The sequence below is a fragment of the Taudactylus pleione genome, unplaced genomic scaffold (assembly GCF_031769625.1).
Source record: "Taudactylus pleione unplaced genomic scaffold, aTauple2 ptg000550l, whole genome shotgun sequence".
NCBI classification, from domain to species: Eukaryota; Metazoa; Chordata; class Amphibia; order Anura; family Myobatrachidae; genus Taudactylus; species Taudactylus pleione.
Genome location: NW_028284952.1, coordinates 2,422,501 through 2,430,000, shown reverse-complemented (window position 1 = coordinate 2,430,000; position 7,500 = coordinate 2,422,501). Strand labels below are relative to the sequence as shown.

Sequence of the window (7,500 nt, the reverse complement as noted above, 5' to 3'; positions counted from 1 at the left end):
CAGGCCCAACACTGCATAGCTTCCAAGTTCAGACGAGATTGGGCATGTCCAGTGAGGTTTGGCTGTAGGTGCTCAAAAACATTAACTTTAGACCTCTATTACTTCTTAATTCAAGTAAATTCATTGATAAGTTGAAAAAATTAAATGTAAAATGTAATAGAAAAGAATGTTATGGCAGTATAAAATTACCTACAGCACCTGGTATTCCCAGGTGGTCTCCCATCCAAGTACTAACCAGGCCCAACACTGCATAGCTTCCAAGTTCAGACAAGATTGGGCATGTCCAGGGTGGTTTGGCTGTAGGTGCTCAAAAACATTAACTTTAGACCTCTTTTACTTCTTAACTCAAGTAAATTCAATGATTAGTTGAAAAATGAAATGTAAAATGTAATAGAAAAGAATGTTATGGCAGTATATAATTACCTACAGCACCTGGCATGCCCAGGTGGTCTCCCATCCAAGTACTAACCAGGCCCAACAATGCATAGCTTTCAAGATCAGACGAGATTGGGCATGTCCAGTGTGGTTTGACTGTAGGTGCTCAAAAACATTAACTTTAGACCTCTTTTACTTCTTAACTCAAGTTAATTCATTGATAAGTTGAAAAAATGTAAAGTAAAATGTAATAGAAAAGAATGTTATGACTATATAAAATTACCTACAGCACCTGGTATTCCCAGGTGGTCTCCCGTCCAAGTACTAACCAGGCCCAAGACTGCATAGCTTCCAAGATCAAACGAGATTGGGCATGTCCAGTGTGGTTTGGCTGTAGGTGCTCAAAAACATTAACTTTAGACCTCTTTTACTTCTTAACTCAAGTAAATTCATTGATAAGTTGAAAAAATTAAATGTAAATTTTAATAGAAAAGAATGTTTTGGCTGTATAAAATTACCTACAGCACCTGGTATTCCCAGGTGGTCTCCCACCCAAGTAGTAACCAGGCCCAACACAGCATAGCTTCCAAGATCAGACGAGATTGGGCATGTCCAGTGTGGATTGGCTGTAGGTGCGCAAAAACATTAACTTTAGACCTCTATTACTTCTTAACTCAAGTAAATTCATTGATAAGTTGAAAAAATTAAATGTAAAATGTAATAGAAAAGAATGTTATGGCTGCATAAAATTACCTACAGCACCTGGTATTTCCAGGTGGTCTCCCATCCAAGTACTAACCAGGCCCAACACTGCATAGCTTCCAAGATCAGATGAGATTGGACATGTCCAGTGTGGTTTGGTTGTAGATGCTTAAAAGCATTAACTTTAGACCTCTATTACTTCTTAACTCAAGTAAATTCATTGATAAGTTGAAAAAATTAAATGTAAAATGTAATAGAAAAGAATGTTATATCAGTATAAAATGATGTACAGCACCTGGTATTCCCAGGTGTTCTCCCATCCAGGTACTTACCAGGCCCAACACGGCATAGCGTCCAAGATCAGATGAGATTGGGCATGTCCAGTGTGTTTTGGCTGTAGGCGCTCAAAAACATTAACTTTAGACCTCTTTTATTTCTTAACTCAAGTAAATTCATTGATGAGTTGAAAAAATTAAATATAAAATGTAATAGAAAAGAATGTTATGGCAGTATAAAATTACCTACAGCTCCTGGTATTCCCAGGTGGTCTCCCATCCAAGTACTAACCAGGCCCAACACTGTATAGCTTCCAAGTTCAGACGAGATTGGGCATGTCCAGTGTGGATTGGCTGTAGGTGCTCAAAAACATTAACTTTAGACCTCTTTTATTTCTTAACTCAAGTAAATTCATTGATAAGTTGAAAAAATGTAATGTAAAATGTAATAGAAAAGAATGTTATGGCTATATAAAATTACCTACAGCACCTGGTATTCCCAGGTGGTCTCCCGTCCAAGTACTAACCAGGCCCAACACTGCATAGCTTCCAAGATCAGATGAGATTGGGCATGTACAGAGTGGTTTGGCTGTAGGTGCCAAAACCATTAATTTTAGACCTCTATTACTTCTTAACTCAAGTAAATTCATTGATAAGTTGAAAAAATTAAATATAAAATGTAATAGAAAAGAATGTTATGGCAGTATAAAATTACCTACAGCTCCTGGTATTCCCAGGTGGTCTCCCATCCGAGTACTAACCAGGCCCAACACTGTATAGCTTCCAAGTTCAGACGAGATTGGGCATGTCCAGTGTGGATTGGCTGTAGGTGCTCAAAAACATTAACTTTAGACCTCTATTACTTCTTAACTCAAGTAAATTCATTGATAAGTTGAAAAAATTAAATGTAAAATGTAATAGAAAGGAATGTTACGGCAGTATTAAATTACCTACAGCACCTGGTATTCCCAGGTGGTCTCCCATTCAAGTACTAACCAGGCCCAACACTGCATAGCTTCCAAGTTCAGACGAGATTGGGCATGTCCAGTGTGGTTTGGCTGTAGGTGCTCAACTCCATTAACTTTAGACATCTATTACTTCTTAACTCAAGTAAATTCATTGATAAGTTGAAAAAATTAAATGTAAAATGTAATAGAAAAGAATGTTATGGCAGTATAAAATTACCTATAGCACCTGGTATTCCCAGGTGATCTCCCATCCAAGTATTAACCAGGCCCAACACTGCATAGCTTCCAAGTTCAGATGAGATTGGGCATGTCCAGTGTGGTTTGGCTGTAGGTGCTCAAAAACATTAACTTTAGACCTCTTTTACATCTTAACTCAAGTAAATTCAATGATTAGTTGAAAAATGAAATGTAAAATGTAATAGAAAAGAATGTTATGGCAGTATAAAATTACCTACAGCACCTTCATTCCCAGGTGGTCTCCCATCCAAGTACTAACCAGGCCCAACAATGCATAGCTTTCAAGATCAGACGAGATTGGGCATGTCCAGTGTGGTTTGACTGTAGGTGCTCAAAAACATTAACTTTAGACCTCTTTTACTTCTTAACTCAAGTAAATTCATTGATAAGTTGAAAAAATTAAATGTAAATTTTAATAGAAAAGAATGTTTTGGCTGTATAAAATTACCTACAGCACCTGGTATTCCCAGGTGGTCTCCCACCCAAGTAGTAACCAGGCCCAACACAGCATAGCTTCCAAGATCAGACGAGATTGGGCATGTCCAGTGTGGTTTGGCTGTAGGTGCTCAAAAACATTAACTTTAGACCTCTATTACTTCTTAACTCAAGTAAATTCATTGATAAGTTGAAAAAATTAAATGTAAAATGTAATAGAAAAGAATGTTATATCAGTATAAAATGATGTACAGCACCTGGTATTCCCAGGTGTTCTCCCATCCAGGTACTTACCAGGCCCAACACGGCATAGCGTCCAAGATCAGACGAGATTGGGCATGTCCAGTGTGGTTTGGCTGTAGGAGCTCAAAAACATTAACTTTAGACCTCTTTTATTTCTTAACTCAAGTAAATTCATTGATAAGTTGAAAAAATGTAATGTAAAATGTAATAGAAAAGAATGTTATGGCTATATAAAATTACCTACAGCACCTGGTATTCCCAGGTGGTCTCCCGTCCAAGTACTAACCAGGCCCAACACTGCATAGCTTCCAAGATCAGATGAGATTGGGCATGTCCAGAGTGGTTTGGCTGTAGGTGCCCAAAACCATTAATTTTAGACCTCTATTACTTCTTAACTCAAGTAAATTCATTGATAAGTTGAAAAAATTAAATGTAAAATGTAATAGAAAAGAATGTTATGGCAGTATAAAATTACCTACAGCTCCTGGTATTCCCAGGTGGTCTCTCATCCGAGTACTAACCAGGCCCAACACTGTATAGCTTCCAAGTTCAGATGAGATTGGGCATGTCCAGTGTGGTTTGGCTGTAGGTGCTCATAAACATTAACTTTAGACCTCTATTACTTCTTAACTCAAGTAAATTCATTGATAAGTTGAAAAAATTAAATGTAAAATGTAATAGAAAGGAATGTTACGGCAGTATTAAATTACCTACAGCACCTGGTATTCCCAGGTGGTCTCCCATTCAAGTACTAACCAGGCCCAACACTGCATAGCTTCCAAGATCAGACGATATTGGGCATGTCCAGGGTGGTTTGGCTGTAGGTACCCAAAACCATTAATTTTAGACCTCTATTACTTCTTAACTCAAGTAAATTCATTGATAAGTTGAAAAAATTAAATGTAAAATGTAATAGAAAAGAATGTTATGGCAGTATAAAATTACCTACAGCTCCTGGTATTCCCAGGTGGTCTCCCATCCAAGTACTAACCAGGCCCAACACTGCATAGCTTCCAAGTTCAGACGAGATTGGGCATGTCCAGTGTGGTTTGGCTGTAGGTGCTCAACTCCATTAACTTTAGACATCTATTACTTCTTAACTCAAGTAAATTCATTGATAAGTTGAAAAAATTAAATGTAAAATGTAATAGAAAAGAATGTTATGGCAGTATAAAATTACCTACAGCACCTGGTATTCCCAGGTGGTCTCCCATCCAAGTATTAACCAGGCCCAACACTGCATAGCTTCCAAGTTCAGATGAGATTGGGCATGTCCAGTGTGGTTTGGCTGTAGGTGCTCAAAAACATTAACTTTAGACCTCTTTTACTTCTTAACTCAAGTAAATTCATTGATAAGTTGAAAAAATTAAATGTAAAATGTAATAGAAAAGAATGTTATGGCTGCATAAAATTACCTACAGCACCTAGTATTTCTAGGTGGTCTCCCATCCAAGTACTAACCAGGCTCAACACTGCATAGCTTCCAAGATCAGACAAGATTGGGCATGTCCAGTGTGGTTTGGCTGTAGGTGCTCAAAAACATTAACTTTAGACCTCTTTTACTTCTTAACTCAAGTAAATTCAATGATAAGTTGAAAAATGAAATGTAAAATGTAATAGAAAAGAATGTTATGGCAGTATTAAGTTACTTACAGCACCTGGTATTCCCAGGTGGTCTCCCATCCAAGTACTAACTAGGCCCAACACTGCATAGCTTCCAAGATCAGACGAGATTGGGCATGTCCAGTGTGGTTTGGCTGTAGGTGCTCAAAAACATTAACTTTAGACCTCTTTTACTTCTTAACTCAAGTAAATTCAATGATAAGTTGAAAAAATGTAATGTAAAATGTAATAGAAAAGAATGTTATGGCTATATAAAAATACCTACAGCACCTGGTATTCCCAGGTGGTCTCCCGTCCAAGTACTAACCAGGCCCAACACTGCATAGCTTCCAAGATCAGATGAGATTGGGCATGTCCAGAGTGGTTTGGCTGTAGGTGCTCAAAAGCATTAACTTTAGACCTCTATTACTTCTTAACTCAAGTAAATTCATTGATAAGTTGAAAAAATTAAATGTAAAATGTAGTAGAAAAGACTATTATGGCAGTATAAAATTACCTACAGCACCTGGGATACCTAGGTGGTCTCCCATCCAAGTACTAACCAGGCCCACCACTGCATAGCTTCCAAGATCAGACGAGATTGGGCATTTCCAGTGTGGTTTGGCTGTAGGTGCTCAAAAACATTAACTTTAGACCTCTTTTACTTCTTAACTCAAGTAAATTCAATGATAAGTTGAAAAATTAAATGTAAAATGTAATGGAAAAGAATGTTACGGCAGTATAAAATTACCTACAGCACCTGATATTCCCAGGTGGTCTCCCATTCAAGTACTAACCAGGCCCAACACTGCATAGCTTCCAAGATCAGATGATATTGGGCATGTCCAGTGTGTTTTGGCTGTAGGTGCCCAAAACCAATAATTTTAGACCTCTATTACTTCTTAACTCAAGTAAATTCATTGATAAGTTGAAAAAATTAAATGTAAAATGTAATAGAAAAGAATGTTATGGCAGTATAAAATTACCTACAGCTCCTGGTATTCCCAGGTGGTCTCCCATCCAAGTACTAACCAGGCCCAACACTGCATAGCTTCCAAGTTCAGACGAGATTGGGCATGTCCAGTGAGGTTTGGCTGTAGGTGCTCAAAAACATTAACTTTAGACCTCTATTACTTCTTAATTCAAGTAAATTCATTGATAAGTTGAAAAAATTAAATGTAAAATGTAATAGAAAAGAATGTTATGGCAGTATAAAATTACCTACAGCACCTGGTATTCCCAGGTGGTCTCCCATCCAAGTACTAACCAGGCCCAACACTGCATAGCTTCCAAGTTCAGACAAGATTGGGCATGTCCAGGGTGGTTTGGCTGTAGGTGCTCAAAAACATTAACTTTAGACCTCTTTTACTTCTTAACTCAAGTAAATTCAATGATTAGTTGAAAAATGAAATGTAAAATGTAATAGAAAAGAATGTTATGGCAGTATAAAATTACCTACAGCACCTGGCATTTCCAGGTGGTCTCCCATCCAAGTACTAACCAGGCCCAACAATACATAGCTTTCAAGATCAGACGAGATTGGGTATGTCCAGTGTGGTTTGACTGTAGGTGATCAAAAACATTAACTTTAGACCTCTTTTACTTCTTAACTCAAGTTAATTCATTGATAAGTTGAAAAAATGTAATGTAAAATGTAATAGAAAAGAATGTTATGACTATATAAAATTACCTACAGCACCTGGTATTCCCAGGTGGTCTCCCACCCAAGTAGTAACCAGGCCCAACACCGCATAGCTTCCAAGATCAGACGAGATTGGGCATGTCCAGTGTGGTTTGGCTGTAGGTGCTCAAAAACATTAACTTTAGACCTCTATTACTTCTTAACTCAAGTAAATTCATTGATAAGTTGAAAAAATTAAATGTAAAATGTAATAGAAAAGAATGTTATGGCTGCATAAAATTACCTACAGCACCTGGTATTTCCAGGTGGTCTCCCATCCAAGTACTAACCAGGCTCAACACTGCATAGCTTCCAAGATCAGACAAGATTGGGCATGTCCAGTGTGGTGTGGCTGTAGGTGCTCAAAAACATTAACTTTAGACCTCTTTTACTTCTTAACTCAAGTAAATTCAATGATAAGTTGAAAAATGAAATGTAAAATGTAATTGAAAAGAATGTTATGGCAGTATTAAGTTACCTACAGCACCTGGTATTCCCAGGTGGTCTCCCATCCAAGTACTAACCAGGCCCAACACTGCATAGTTTCCAAGATCAGATGATATTGGGCATGTCCAGTGTGGTTTGGCTGTAGGTGCCCAAAACCATTACCTTTAGAACTCTATTACTTCTTAACTCAAGTAAATTCTTTGATAAGTTGAAAAAATGAAATGTAAAATGTAATAGAAAAGAATGTTATGGCAGTATAAAATTACCTACTGCACCTGGTATTCCCAGGTGGTCTCCCATCCAAGTACTAAACATGCCCAACACTGCATAGCTTCAAAGATCAGATGAGATTGGGCATGTCCAGTGTGGTTTGGTTGTAGATGCTCAAAAGCATTAACTTTAGACCTCTATTACTTCTTAACTCAAGTAAATTGATTGATAAGTTGAAAAAATTAAATGCAAAATGTAATAGAAAAGAATGTTATATCAGTATAAAATGATGTACAGCACCTGGTATTCCCAGGTGATCTCCCAT

The 7,500-nt window shown here is 37.5% G+C and overlaps 2 non-coding genes and 30 pseudogenes across 2 annotated transcripts; all 32 read right to left on the bottom strand.

The window, feature by feature from the left end:
* Positions 1-70, bottom strand: part of LOC148492403 (5S ribosomal RNA) — a 119-nt pseudogene extending 49 nt beyond the window's left edge.
* Positions 71-186: 116 nt separating this feature from the next.
* LOC148492402 (5S ribosomal RNA) lies at positions 187-305 on the bottom strand (annotated as a pseudogene).
* A 115-nt stretch (positions 306-420) lies between these two features.
* LOC148492401 (5S ribosomal RNA) lies at positions 421-539 on the bottom strand (annotated as a pseudogene).
* Positions 540-655: 116 nt separating this feature from the next.
* On the bottom strand, positions 656-774 carry LOC148492400 (5S ribosomal RNA; annotated as a pseudogene).
* Positions 775-890: 116 nt separating this feature from the next.
* On the bottom strand, positions 891-1,009 carry LOC148492399 (5S ribosomal RNA; annotated as a pseudogene).
* A 116-nt stretch (positions 1,010-1,125) lies between these two features.
* LOC148492398 (5S ribosomal RNA) lies at positions 1,126-1,244 on the bottom strand (annotated as a pseudogene).
* A 351-nt stretch (positions 1,245-1,595) lies between these two features.
* LOC148492397 (5S ribosomal RNA) lies at positions 1,596-1,714 on the bottom strand (annotated as a pseudogene).
* A 116-nt stretch (positions 1,715-1,830) lies between these two features.
* LOC148492396 (5S ribosomal RNA) lies at positions 1,831-1,949 on the bottom strand (annotated as a pseudogene).
* Positions 1,950-2,064: 115 nt separating this feature from the next.
* Positions 2,065-2,183, bottom strand: LOC148492395 (5S ribosomal RNA; annotated as a pseudogene).
* Positions 2,184-2,299: 116 nt separating this feature from the next.
* LOC148492394 (5S ribosomal RNA) lies at positions 2,300-2,418 on the bottom strand. The gene has a single exon (XR_015870467.1). It is a non-coding gene; the product is annotated as a 5S ribosomal RNA (ribosomal RNA).
* A 116-nt stretch (positions 2,419-2,534) lies between these two features.
* LOC148492393 (5S ribosomal RNA) lies at positions 2,535-2,653 on the bottom strand (annotated as a pseudogene).
* Positions 2,654-2,768: 115 nt separating this feature from the next.
* Positions 2,769-2,886, bottom strand: LOC148492392 (5S ribosomal RNA; annotated as a pseudogene).
* A 116-nt stretch (positions 2,887-3,002) lies between these two features.
* Positions 3,003-3,121, bottom strand: LOC148492391 (5S ribosomal RNA; annotated as a pseudogene).
* A 116-nt stretch (positions 3,122-3,237) lies between these two features.
* Positions 3,238-3,356, bottom strand: LOC148492390 (5S ribosomal RNA; annotated as a pseudogene).
* Positions 3,357-3,472: 116 nt separating this feature from the next.
* On the bottom strand, positions 3,473-3,591 carry LOC148492389 (5S ribosomal RNA; annotated as a pseudogene).
* Positions 3,592-3,707: 116 nt separating this feature from the next.
* Positions 3,708-3,826, bottom strand: LOC148492388 (5S ribosomal RNA; annotated as a pseudogene).
* Positions 3,827-3,942: 116 nt separating this feature from the next.
* Positions 3,943-4,061, bottom strand: LOC148492387 (5S ribosomal RNA; annotated as a pseudogene).
* Positions 4,062-4,177: 116 nt separating this feature from the next.
* Positions 4,178-4,296, bottom strand: LOC148492386 (5S ribosomal RNA). The gene has a single exon (XR_015871294.1). It is a non-coding gene; the product is annotated as a 5S ribosomal RNA (ribosomal RNA).
* A 116-nt stretch (positions 4,297-4,412) lies between these two features.
* LOC148492385 (5S ribosomal RNA) lies at positions 4,413-4,531 on the bottom strand (annotated as a pseudogene).
* Positions 4,532-4,647: 116 nt separating this feature from the next.
* LOC148492384 (5S ribosomal RNA) lies at positions 4,648-4,766 on the bottom strand (annotated as a pseudogene).
* A 115-nt stretch (positions 4,767-4,881) lies between these two features.
* On the bottom strand, positions 4,882-5,000 carry LOC148492383 (5S ribosomal RNA; annotated as a pseudogene).
* A 116-nt stretch (positions 5,001-5,116) lies between these two features.
* On the bottom strand, positions 5,117-5,235 carry LOC148492382 (5S ribosomal RNA; annotated as a pseudogene).
* Positions 5,236-5,351: 116 nt separating this feature from the next.
* Positions 5,352-5,470, bottom strand: LOC148492381 (5S ribosomal RNA; annotated as a pseudogene).
* Positions 5,471-5,585: 115 nt separating this feature from the next.
* LOC148492380 (5S ribosomal RNA) lies at positions 5,586-5,704 on the bottom strand (annotated as a pseudogene).
* A 116-nt stretch (positions 5,705-5,820) lies between these two features.
* Positions 5,821-5,939, bottom strand: LOC148492379 (5S ribosomal RNA; annotated as a pseudogene).
* Positions 5,940-6,055: 116 nt separating this feature from the next.
* On the bottom strand, positions 6,056-6,174 carry LOC148492378 (5S ribosomal RNA; annotated as a pseudogene).
* A 115-nt stretch (positions 6,175-6,289) lies between these two features.
* On the bottom strand, positions 6,290-6,408 carry LOC148492377 (5S ribosomal RNA; annotated as a pseudogene).
* A 116-nt stretch (positions 6,409-6,524) lies between these two features.
* Positions 6,525-6,643, bottom strand: LOC148492376 (5S ribosomal RNA; annotated as a pseudogene).
* Positions 6,644-6,759: 116 nt separating this feature from the next.
* LOC148492375 (5S ribosomal RNA) lies at positions 6,760-6,878 on the bottom strand (annotated as a pseudogene).
* A 115-nt stretch (positions 6,879-6,993) lies between these two features.
* On the bottom strand, positions 6,994-7,112 carry LOC148492374 (5S ribosomal RNA; annotated as a pseudogene).
* A 116-nt stretch (positions 7,113-7,228) lies between these two features.
* On the bottom strand, positions 7,229-7,347 carry LOC148492373 (5S ribosomal RNA; annotated as a pseudogene).
* A 116-nt stretch (positions 7,348-7,463) lies between these two features.
* Positions 7,464-7,500, bottom strand: part of LOC148492372 (5S ribosomal RNA) — a 119-nt pseudogene continuing 82 nt past the window's right edge.